The sequence below is a fragment of the Leucopleurus acutus genome (genome assembly GCF_964270905.1).
Source record: "Leucopleurus acutus genome assembly, chromosome: 20".
Lineage (NCBI taxonomy): Eukaryota > Metazoa > Chordata > Mammalia > Artiodactyla > Delphinidae > Leucopleurus > Leucopleurus acutus.
In genome coordinates this window covers 31,263,316-31,276,596 of record NC_139162.1, presented here as the reverse complement: position 1 = coordinate 31,276,596, position 13,281 = coordinate 31,263,316, and the positions used below count along the sequence as shown (strand labels likewise).

Genomic DNA, 13,281 nt, shown 5'->3' with positions numbered 1-13,281 from the left:
GATGCTTAACACTGGCAAATTTATGGCGAAATTGGAACTTTTACATAGCTTTGTAATTGATACAGATATTTTGGAAAGCAATTTGTTGGCATGTTTGAGTATACAAATACTTTATTACAATAACCCAAACATAGCAAAAGTAATATACCCAAAGGTATTTATCTTGCTGTATCTATAAGGGAAAATTGGAAACAGCACAGTTTGTTATCATATCCGTATTAGATGGACTATTATAGGCATTAAAAAGACTTTGATAATATGTTAGTGATAGGGGAAAAGCATAATTCAAAATTAAGATCACAGTAAAGTGGTTAAGAGTACAGGCTTTGGTTCCAGACTACCGGGGTTAGAATCTTGGCTCATGTTACTTATTTGGTGCGTGACTTTTAGCTATTTAATAATTTCTATGCATCTCATTTGCTTCATCTTTAAATAAGGAAAATAAAAGGGCTTTGATAAGGATGAAGAGAGTTGTAACATGTAAAAGTGCTTAAAACCATGCCTAGCATATAATAAGCACTTAATAAATGTTTTTATAAGTATAAATTTAATTTTTTAATTAAATTAAATTAAAATTATAATTTTTCATAGCAGTATGAAAATATACATATGAAAAATACTGAAAGGAAATAGATTATTTTAGGGTAGTGCAATTACACTTTCCTTTGTTTTTTATAGCTTTTGTCATGTGAATGTATTACTTCTAAAATTTTTTTAAATGTATTTAATGCAATATTTTTATCATTTTTCTGAAAGTTTGTTGTTAAAGATTTATAAAACGCTTCAGTACGTTGTTTACTTGTGAGATTTGGTGGACAATGAAGTATACCATGGTTCTTGAAACTAAGTATTTAGGAACCATTTTTGAAGTGTTTGAAAAAGATAAAATCTTTTTCTTTTCCTTTGGGAATCATGATATTTTCAGTACAGCTTTTGAATTGTCTAGATAGATTTAAGATATTTAAAAGGGACTTGTAAACTCTCCTCCTCCCCTTCTTTTTGTGGCCTGAATATAATAATATTATGATTTTGCTCCCTCTGCTGGAAGAGGATCAAGCATCTTAGTTAGAAGGACCCTGGGGAAAAACCTCTACTGATTGAACCTAGGGTCATCTATCTACTTTTTATGTAGCTATCTGTCTACCTTGACTAATTAATTTGTCCAGCATATAATTGAAGTTATGAAATCTGAAATTTATTAACTTCTTTTCTTAATTGTATTTTTCTGAGGATTTTTTTTTTAATTCATGTTTTCCTAAACATGTTCTACGAGCTTTAAAAAGAAGTACAGGTTCCCTTTTATAGATTTGGAATGAATGGAGGATAATTATAAATATCTAAAGTAGTCCCTAATACTGATATCTAGATATTAGTACTAAACTTAATACTAATATTTAGGTATCAGTACTGAATACCATCTGAGAGAAACTTTTTTCAGACCCATCAGCAGCAGCCTTTAATAAATCATCTTATGTACACTGATGCATTCATAAGGTTTTATTTAAATCTACTCACCTTTTTGTTTCAGAGTTTGTTTTGTTTTACTAACTTCTTATTCTTTTTGTTACATGTTTAAAAACTGATAAAGGGCAGCTGGCTTTGAATACTTATCTGACTTATTGAAAGTCTGTTCTCAAGTTTCCTATTATTTCTTAGTGTTAAGACTTAGAGTTGGACATTTTTCATTGTCGGGGTGAAGAATAGAGATGGATTGGTAGAGTAGGTAGGAGATTGATTATGATTAATATGGATTGCATATAGGTATTATATGTACAGAATTATGTCAGATATCCTAAATATGTGAAATTTAAATTATTTAATATTTATAATTTATGACAAACTGTGGCAGAGCATATAAGTCTTTTATCTGTGTAATTTTTGGCATTTTCTGAACAGTTATGGTTACGACGTAGACAGAATGTTACACTATTACAGTTTTCCCCAGGTTCTATGAAAAGAATTTTTTTCCTAGGTTTTTTTTTTTTTTTTAAACTCTCTTAAACGTAGTAATTTCATTTCAGACTAAATTAGCATTGTTAAATATGTGTATAGAATGAAGTGGTATAATTTTTGGTTTATCAAAATTTTAAAAAAGGACACATATTGTTATAGCCAAAATAAGATATTTATTAATCTACTGTTTGAAAACTCACGGATGGCTCTCTATTTAGAATTTTAGAAAGCTTCACTGAGAATATTGGATATGTAAAGAATATTTCTAAGCCTTGCTTTTTATTATTCCCCAACTGAGGTAGGGTGTTTGTGGATATAATTTCAAATGTCTTAGAGTCTGTGTCAATCATTAAAAACAGTGAATATTGCTGAGAACATTTCTTATATAATTGACTCTAGAATTTTACCATTTAAAAAAGAGAAGAGAAAAAAGGTGAGAAGCAACAGCAAGTGTTTCTAAATGTAAATACTCACAAACCATAATAGAGAAAATACTAGCTTATTTTCATCTCTAACTTTTATAGCAAAGGAATTTTGAGAGAATAATACTATCAACTTTTCATTGCTCTTTTATGACATACTGCTATTTTGTAACACAAAATCTTTCATTTTTGTCTTCTTATTTGTAAAGTGGAAACACTCTATGGAGCAGTGTGCGATCTCTCAATATTTGTAAATTAAATTTACTGTAAAAGTTCTACAGCAGTGAAAGATATGTGGGATAGCTAAAATAGCAATCAACACAGGAGATAGAATTTTATGATGTATATAATTGTACATAATTCCTTGTTGGCTTTTGTATTCTGATGAATTTATTACTTTATTTAATACCTTGAATTTTTATTTTTTTTCCCCTGAAGGTAGGGAAACTTATTTATGAGTTTAAAAAAAAGAAACTTAGAGAAAGGTTAGAACAGCCAATGTAAGGCACATTTTAAAATATTGGATTTTTGAGAATTCCCTGGCAGTCCATTGGTTAGGACTCCTCGCTTTCACTGCAGGGGGCACGGGTTCAGTCCCTGGTCAGGGAACTGAGATCCCACAAGCCACTCGGTGTGGCCAGATAAATAAATAATAAAATACTGGATTTTTTTCTGATGAAAAATTTAATACATAATCATTATTTTAAAATTGGACCACATAGAGAACAGATGAAAAATGAGTTACTTGTAATATCACTATATCCCTGTTGACATTTTGTTGTATAAGTTTTCAGTGAGACCTGTTGTCTGTCTCTTCCCTGTCCTCCACCTACATATTTTTGCATTTTTAAGAAACAAGGTTGAGATCACATAGTTTACGCTGTTTGGCAAATTGCTTTTTTAACCTTCCAATTAATATGTTGCAGACATTTTTCATGTCATAAAATATTTTTCTGAAAATGAATTTGAATGGCTAAAAGTTTGCCATATTGTAAGGTTGCTAAATACCTTATAACAGTAAAGTTATTATTGAGATCTGGAAAAATCTGAATCAAGGTAATTAAAATATGTTTATATTTTTGTTGTGTTTATTACCATAATAGTTCAATTTAAAGTAGGTACAGAGTAGTAAGCAAAAATTAGGATAACTAGCACTATGATAGAGCACTATGTTTGTGCCACTGTTGTAAATACTTAACATATATTATTAACACATTGATCTTTCACAACAGTCCTTTTATTTGGAGTCAGTTATTTCCTTCAGTTTCCACAGGAGGAAACTGAGGTACAGAAAAGTTAAGTAATATACCGCAAGTTACACAGCCAATGTAGAGACAACCGGTGGCCAGACTGGATTCAAATCAGATTTGACTCCATTATATATGGTCTTAACTACTTTCACTTACTTCAAAGTATATTATTAATGCAGTGTAATGTATAACAATAATATACTAAATGATTTCTCGCTTCTCACCTCACCCTCCACCCCTTTAAAAGGCAGAAACTTGCTTTAGAATCTTTAAGTGGAGAAGACCATTCATCTCATGTTTTCTGGCAGATAGTTTGTTCATTATCAGAGGGAAAAACAACCCCAAAACAACAAAGAACAAAAGTAAAGTGAAATAACTGTTGCTTGCAAAAGTGTTTTGACATTTTTAAAATAAGATTGTGTTTAAGATGATAACAAATGCCCTAAAAGTAAACCTGATAATTATCTTCAGATGTTTGAAGGACTTTAGAGGTCAGAATTGGGTCTACTAAGTGGAAGTCACAGAAAAACAGATTAGTGTAAGGAAGTTTGAAGTAAAGCTCTTTCACTGAAAGTAGGGAGATGGAATGGCTCAGATGTGTCACAGAAGGAATTCCTGCAGTGGATGGAAAATGGACTAAATTGGTAGGTTCTTTTCAACTCTTAAGATTCTATGGTTGTTAATTTTGGGTTTCTTTGTAAGATATATCATTCATATTGCCTGTTTAGCTCCTGAGTGGCAATTACAAATAAGGAAGAAAGGTAAGGAAATGTGACAAGTTCTCTGCTATCCAGGAACATCAGGGAATTATTTATCATAGATGGGTAAATTTTCCAGATAGTTGAAATGTATTCTATTAAGCATCAAAATCTTTAATTATATGGCTCCCTGCCCCCCCACCCCCTGCAAGGGTGATGGTGATGGTGGTAGAATGATCAGTTAGGAAAAGATGAAAAGAAATCTTAGATTTTTATAGGGAGGTCTTGTATGTTCAAATTTGTTATGGTTATTGTTACACCTCCAGGAATCACCCTCACTTAAGTAAGAATTTACTGGAACACATAAGATATTTGAAAGTTATCTTAATCAGAAGCACAGCTGATTTTGCCTGTGAGTGAAATTGTTATAAAAAAAAAAAGGAGGAAAACCTCTCTAAAACTAAATGTAAACCTAAAGCAAGGAACTTGCTATACTTTGCTCATACCCATTGAATTCAGAGGATCCCAAGCTCTTTGCTAGTTTTTTTGGTTTTTTGGTTTTGGGTTTTGGGTTTTTTTTTTTTTTAATAGTCATAACTTTTCCACATCAAAAAATCAACAGATAACGAATAATTTAAAAACTTGTCACTCCGCTTATGCCCTAGACAAAAAGAAGAGAAAAAACTACCTAAGTAATATTTAGATTGTTTCATTGAATAATTTAAATTTTTATAGAGTAACATCCCTCTGTTTATCAGAATTTGTTTAAATCTTTATGCATTTGGCAAGGTATTGCTTATAAGAAGTTTCAAAATTCTTTGCTGTCAAAACCAAAACACAAAATAGAAATTCTATGCAGGAATTTCCCTTTTAGTTGCTTTTTTTCAGTTATAGTGGACTAGTTTTTGACATTTCTGTCATATCTTCTAGATTAAAATGTTCTGTTTGGACTGGGAATTTCTGGAATATTAGCTAGTTCTAAAATATGATCTTAATTATTAAACTGTGTACTATATTGTAGAAGGATTGATCTCTGCATTGAGTAACAGAAACTCTAGTTGTTAACAGTAGCTTTAAGGCTGTTGACTTCTGACATGCATACTTAAGGGTGAGAGGTGAACAGGAAGTGAATTCCAGGGGTGGGGAAGAGGCAGCAGTCGGTGAGAAATAGTGCAGTGTGTGAAGCGCATGAGATTCAAGCCAAACTTCAAAGTAGGTCTAACAAAGTTTTGTTGTATTTAAGTCTTTTTTTTTTTTTCACCCTTGCTATTTTTTTAAGTTGAAGTATGGTTGATGTATATAAGTTACAGGTGTATATTGTATTTAATTTTATTGATGAGGTGCACTCCCAAATACCTTAGGACCACTCAGTCATTTACTTATCATTATTAATATCTGAAATTGAAAAAAAATGTGTTAGGGGCTACTGAGCCATCAAACTTTATTCCTATTACGATAATATGAATACACAGTTGTTTTGGAGTACTTAAATATGGGAGATCAGGTTTGTTTGGGTAATTGGACTGAAATGATTTTAAATTAAGGAAATATTTTAACACAATATGGTATGGGTAATATATGGAAAGAGAAAGTGCATAGTTACTGAAAACTGCAGTCTAAGCTTTAGGAAGCTTAGACTGCAGTTTTCAGTTAAATAAAATCTGATAATTTATTCGGGTCAACTATGCAAATAACTTGCACATTTATTATGCAAGTAATACCTTACAAATTATGAAAGGGCAATCTTTTTTTTGTATTGAAGTTTTGTATTATTTACAATGTTTTATTAGTTTCAGGTGTACAACATAGTGATTCAATATTTTTATGGATTATATTCCATTTAAAGCTATTACAAGATAATAATGGCTAAGAACCAATCTCTAAGCAAAGTTTTTCCTTACATGAATATATGTTTGTATACCTGAAAATAGTACAAGTTTACATTGAACATTTCATGGAATCATAGAATTTTAGAGCGGGATAATATTTTACTCTATCCTCATACAAAAAGCAAACACAGTGTTAGGTCATTTTGCTTGCTGTCATATAACTGCTTAACATTCCTTTTTATAGTTTTTAAGGGTGTTCAGAAGCGAGAATGATACCACACTATGGTGAGGCACTTACAATTAATGTGTTGTAAGATACAGTTACAACTGGTTGTCTCCAAATTGAGAAATATCTTTGAGTTGCTGGGTTTTGTGTTTTTTTTGTGTTTTTTTTTTCCATGTATACCTTTCAACGTATCTTCAGTTTATAACTATCCTTTTAGTGTTAAAAAGTGCACCCTTATTGTATCTGTCAAATGTAGATATAAACTGTAGATGTGTGAATGAATGAATTTTATATAACCTCTGTGTTTTGGAAAGTTGCATTTTTGCTGCTTTTATTTGTTTGGTATTTATTAGATGTCTACCAGGTGTAAGAGATTATGCTGGGCACTGAAGTTACAAAAATGAATCAGATATGGTCCTTTGCCTTTGAAGAACTCAAATTGAAAATTAAGTCATACTTTCCCATTGATCTATATTATAATTTCAGAGGGGTTCTCTTGTCATTTGTGATTCAGTTTCAGTTGATAGAGGTTTCTAGCACTTTCCCTTAGCTTTCCAAGTACGTGATTTGGAATGAGTGATAATTACAAACAATTAATTTCTTTGATCCATCCAATTTAAAGAAGGTATCCCTCTAAGTTTGATTAGCCCTTTGTTTCATGACATTTTGGCAGTCTGTACTTACTTGATCCTTCATATATATTTTATATACATATTATAATATGTGTACATATAATATATAACTGTCTAAGGTCCAGTGGCTCTTGTAAATGGCAGAGTCAAGAAAGAAGGCCCTTTTCTTTTGAGCTTCTAATCTACTTAAATTTATTACAAACTATTACAAAAGTTTTTTAAAAAACAAACAAACACAACAACAACAAAAAAACCCCTGTGCTATGTGAGTCAACTTTGAGCACTACTTTTTTGTCAAAAGAGAAATAACTAGTTACTGAGAGATATACTTAAACGATTATATTGCTAAATAAATTTCTCAGGATTTTTTTCCTTTAAATTCCTCAAATGAAAGTAAGACTTTTAGAAGTAAGTTTTAAAAACTAATATGGTAAACATTGAGAGTCTAATTAGAGATAGAAATAATAAAACAAGTTGCATAGTATTTTTAAGTGGTTTTACTTACATTATTTGAATTTTTTAGTAATAATCTGGGGTATATATAAGTTGGTATTATTTCTTAGAGTTTACAGATCAAGTATTTGAGGTGTCAAGAGGGAAAGTGACCTGTCTAAAACCGGACAGCTACTAATGGTTTAGCAGAAACTTAACTCTAAATTCACTGTGTTTTCTACCGTATCAACTCATAAGACCATAAGCAACAAACATATTCACTGAGCACCTTCTACTTATATATCAGGTACTGTGCTGGGTACTGACATTACAAATACAGAGAGACTTACTTCTAAGGCTAGGCCTGCAAATCTGTATTTTTCTTATTTTACAAGAAAAAAGGTGACTTCAAGTCAGTTTAAGCAATATTAGAAATATCAATATTATGAATTTCTTCAAACTGTTTATATTGAAAGCATTATTTGCTTTTCCTAACTTTTTATTTTGAAAAAGTTTAAACTTAGAGGAAAGTTGAAAGAATAATACAGTGGACATCTATATACCATTCACATAGACTCACTGTTAATTTTTTGCCACATTTGCTTTCTCACTCTTTTTATTTTAAATAAAAGTTACTTTTACTAAGTGATAAAACATCAATAACAGAAAATCGTATAATCAAATTCAGATTTCTTAAATTATCCTAATAATTTTTATAGATGTTTGTTTTAAAATCCAGAATCCAATCAAAGGTCAGGCATTGCATTTAGTTGTTATGTCTCTTTAATATTCTTTAACCTAATACAGGCTTTTCATGCCTTTTTGTTGTTCTTTCCTGACGTCACCATTGTTTTAAAAGTCCAGACCTGTTGTCTGTATTTGTCTAGTTGTTTGGTCATAATTCAAATTAAACATTTCTTGGTGAGGGTGCCACATAGATGATTTTTGTATACTTCTATTGGGTTACATTAGGAGACATGATTTTAGTTTGTCCCATTATTGGTGATGCTAAGTTTTATCACTTAGTAAAAGTACCTTCATCCCTTTGTAATTAATAGGTGGGATTTTTCTATAAAGAGTTGGACCCATGGATTTAAAAAAAACATTGAATATGTTATAATCCATTGCCATTATTATTATTTTTTAATATTTTGCCAGTGGGAATCTTTGCAAGCCAACTCTTGCCCTTCTAACATGTCCTCATTAGTCTCTAAGTACTTCTACTTTCTGGTGTAAGAAGATGTATTTAATTTCCTTGCCTCAGACCTGGAATCAGCCATTTCTTTAAGGAGCTCATTTGCTTTATTTATCCTGTGTAATGCCACAGGATCTGAGTACTGTTGTGTAATTTCTTAGCTGTGTTTTTGTGTTGGAAGCTTGTGATTCCAGAAATTTTGGATTCAATTTCAGAAGTACTTTGTCACCATCTATGATTTCGTGTGGTGCTGTGCTATGTATGAAATAAGAAGTGGTCCTTGCTTGGTATTTGATTTAGGTTAAACTCATATTGAACAGAGGGATTTAAGTTTTCTTAAAAGTTGGATACAAAATTTTGAGAACATACTCTGTGCTAAGCACTGATGTAGTTGTAGTTCTAAGACAGCTTTGTCTATAAGACACTCGTTTATGAATTCAGTAAACATTTTGAACACCTGTCATATGTAAGACAATATATGAGGCATTCTGCTTTTCTTGTAACTCATGAGGGAGATAAGACCCATATTACAAATATGCATGAACCTCCAGTATTATATGTTTAGACATAATATATAAATGATCTAAAATGATGGTGAATACTAAAGTTTTACCTAGCTTTGTAAGATATTTACATGTGTTTCTCCTTTGAGAATTGATAATATTTCAAGTTTATCAATGAAAGCGATTTAGTTTAAGCATCTATTGACTGCCTAGTATGTGAAGAGATATAATTGACAGCTACAAAAGTGAAACATGTCCACTGAACGTATTTAGAAAAAATTTAGCACAAACAAGAAAAGTCACCCCTCATCTCATGAACTAGAAATAATCACTTTTTATATTTTGGGGCTATATGCTTTTAGTCTTACACTCTATAACCATTTACCTATTTGTTTTCTATATCAAATTTTCAGCTTAATTTAGGTATAATTGACATATAATAAACTGAACATGTTTAAAGTATGCAATTTGATAAATTTTGACATGTATATACCTGGGAAACCATCGTCACAATCAAGATAATTAACATATTCATCACCCCAAAAAGTTCCCTATTGTTCCTTTGTAATCCTTTCTTCCATCCTCCACTCCCCCCGCCACCAAGGCAACCACTGATCTGATTTCTGTCAGTGTAGATTAGTTGGCATTTTCTAGAATGTTGTATAATGGAATAATATGGTTTGTACTCTTTTTTAATCTGGCTTCTTTTACTCAGCATAACTATTTTGAGATTCATCCAGTAGTTGCAGGTATAATATTTCATTCCTTTCAGTTGCTAAGTAGTATTCCATTATATGGATACACCACAATTTGTTTATCCATTCACTTGTTGGTGGATATTGTTTCTGGTTTGGGGTTACTGTGAATAAAGATGCTATGAACATTTGTGTACAGTCTTTGCAAGTAAATACTTTTATTACCACTGGGGAAATAATTTAAGCCATTCTAAGGCGTGCGTAGTGGTGTCTTATTGTGATTTTAATTTGCATTGCCTTAATCATTCATGATGTTGAATATCTTTTCATGTGCTTACTGCCATCCACATATCTTCTTTGGTGAAGTTTCTGTCCAAATTGTTTGCCCATTTAAAAAATTGGGTTATTTTTTATTATTGAGTTGTAGTATTCTAGCTGTCAGATATATGTTTTGCAAATCTTTTCTACCAGTCTGTGGCTTCCCTTTTCTTTTCTTTTCTTTTTTTTTTTTTTTTGCGGTACGCGGGCCTCTCACTGTTGTGGCCTCTCCCGTTGCGGAGCACAGGCTCCGGACGCGCAGGCTCAGCGGCCATGGTTCACAGGCCCAGCCGCTCCACGGCATGTGGGATCCTCCCAGACCGGGGCACGAACCCATGTCCCCTGCATCGGCAGGCGGACTCTCAACCACTGCGCCACCAGGGAAGCCCCTCCCTTTTCTTAATAGTATATGTTGAAGTGGAAAAGTTTTTAATTTTGAACAACTCCTATTCATTACTTTTCTTTTATAGACTGTGCTTGTTTAATATTTAAGAAATCTGTGCCTACCCTACAGTCATCAAGGTTTTTTCTTATGTTTTCATGTAGAAGTTCTCTGTTTTCCTTAAATGTTTGTAGAATTCAATACTGAAGCCATCTGGGCCCGAACTTTTATTTTTGGGGATGTTTTTAATTACACATCTAATTTCTTTAATAAACATATGTCTCTTAGGTTATATGTATGAATGAGCTTTTGGTAGTTTGTGCCTTTCAGAATTTTTAAATTTCATCTAAGTTGTCAAATTTTTTGGCATAATGTTTTCATTTTTATCCTTTCAATGTACAGTTAATAGAGTACATTTATGACATTGATAATTAATGTCTTTTCTCTTCCTTCCTGATTAGTGTAGCTAGAGGTTTATCCGTTTTATGGAGTTTCATTGATTTTCTCTTATTTTCTGCTTTAGATTTCACTGATTTCTCATATTTTTATTATTTGCTTTGCTTACTGTGGGTTTAATTTACTTTTTTTAAACTGAAAAATTGAAGTCATTCATTGAACTCTTCCTTTCTGATATAGATGTTTGATGCTATACACTTGCCATTAAGTGTTGTCTTAGGTGCATTTCATTTTTATTCAGTTTCAAAAACTTTTGAATTCCCCCCTTTGATTTCTTATTTGACTGGTGAGTTATTTAGAAATGTTTATTTAATTTATAAATATTTGAATCTTTTTCCAGATACCTTTTTGGTATTGATTTCTAATTTAACTCCATTGTGATCAGAGAACAAATTTTTATGTTTTGAATTTGTTTACATTTATTTAGGTTTGTTCTGTAGCTTATGTTCATGGCTTTACATATATTCTTTGCTCTGATATCTGCTTTATTTGGTATTACTATAGTCGCTTCTGTTTTCTGTTTGTGTTAACATGGAATATCTTTTACCATCCTTTTACTTTTAACCCGTTTGTTTTTATATTTAAAGTGGCTTTCTTATAGGCAACATACAATTGATTCTTCTCTTCTTTATCCAACTTAACAATCTGTTTTATAATCGAGGTGATTAAACTATTTACATTTAATGTGATTAATTTTATTGATATGTTTAAACCTACTATCTTGCTATTAATTTTATATTTGTCCCGGGTATTCTTTATTCCTCTTTCCCTTATTTTCTGCCTATTTTTGGATTAACAGAGTAATTTTTATGATTTCATTTGTGTCGGTCATGGTCCAGTGGGACGACAGAAACTATACATTAATATGAGCAGGGAGATTTTAATTAATAATTATTAACTGAAACAGGATTGGTCTAATGTGAGACTGACTACTAAGGCATAAAGAAGATTTCAAAGAGTACAGGGACTTCTCTGGTGGTCCAGTGGTTAAGACTCCTGCTTCCAGTGCAGGGGGTGTGGGTTCAATCCGTGGTTGGGAGCTAAGATCCGACATGCTTCATGCCCAAAAAAACAAAACATAAAACAGGAGCAATATTGTAACAAATTCAATAAAGACTTTAAAAATGGTCCACATCAAAAAAATCTTTTAAAAAAAAGTACAAAAAAGAGCAGATAAATGGGGCAGCCACAATCTCTAGGATGGACACAAAGTACTCAAGGAAGGAAAAAATCTTGGACATGCACCTCTCACCAGGGCTGCAGTCCAGACTTCATTAGAGGGGGCATAGCCATGGAGCACCGCATGTTAGAGAAATTTGCTGCAGTGTCATGTTAGTGAGTCTCATTGGGCATCTGCTTTGTGAGGTACTGGCGGGGTGGGGGCGGACAGTGCCCATAGACTGATGTTATGACTCAAAACTTCCCTTGAAGCTGCCTAAGAAGGTGTCATATGAAGTTAACCATGGGGTGATTTTGTGTCCTGCTGGCTGCTGTATTCTTCTGTAGCCTGCTGAAGAGAACACACCGGAACCAGGATTTGAAACGCCTTCATGTTCCAGTAATCTTCCAGCGCCCCCTACTAACAAAGCTTGACGTTATGCCACTGGCAAAGGAAAAATGTGTACAGGTTTCAACTCCATTATTGCAGGAGCAGACAATGAAGTATGGATTTAGACCTGAGAGGTGGAAAATTGACATCTGGCACACAAAGTAAGCCTTTGTTGAACTACTATTTAGTACTTTTTGACATATTATTTTAGTGGTTGCTTTAATATTAACAGTATACATCTTTAACTTATCACAGTTTACCTTCAATTGTAATATACCTCTTCATATATATTATATGAATGATATCACAGTGTATTTCCATTTCCCCCATCCTGGACTTTGTGCTTTTGTTGTTGTATATTGTACTTCTATATAGAAGTTATAAACTCCACACTAAATTTCTATTAATTTTCCTTTAAGTAGTCAATTATCTTTGAATAAGCTTTTAAGAATAAGCAAAAATATATTTTATATTTAACCACATATATACCATTTCCAGTGTTCTTTTTCTTTTTAATATTTATTTAAGCTGTGCTGGGTCTTAGTTGCAGCATGTGGGATCTTTAGTTGTGGCACTTGGGCTTCCTAGCTGTGGCATGTGAACTCTTAGTTGCGGCATGCATTCGGGATCTAGTTCCCCTACCAGGGATCAAACCCGGGCCCCCTGCATTGGGAGCACGGAACCTTACCCACTGGACCACCAGGGAAGTCCCTCCAGTGTTCTTCATTTCTTCATGTAGAT

General features: G+C 32.4%; 1 protein-coding gene across 8 annotated transcripts in view; it reads left to right on the top strand.

Moving 5' to 3' along the window:
• Window positions 1-13,281, top strand: part of CHD9 (chromodomain helicase DNA binding protein 9) — a 244,345-nt gene that overhangs the window by 81,989 nt on the left and 149,075 nt on the right. The window lies entirely within an intron of this gene.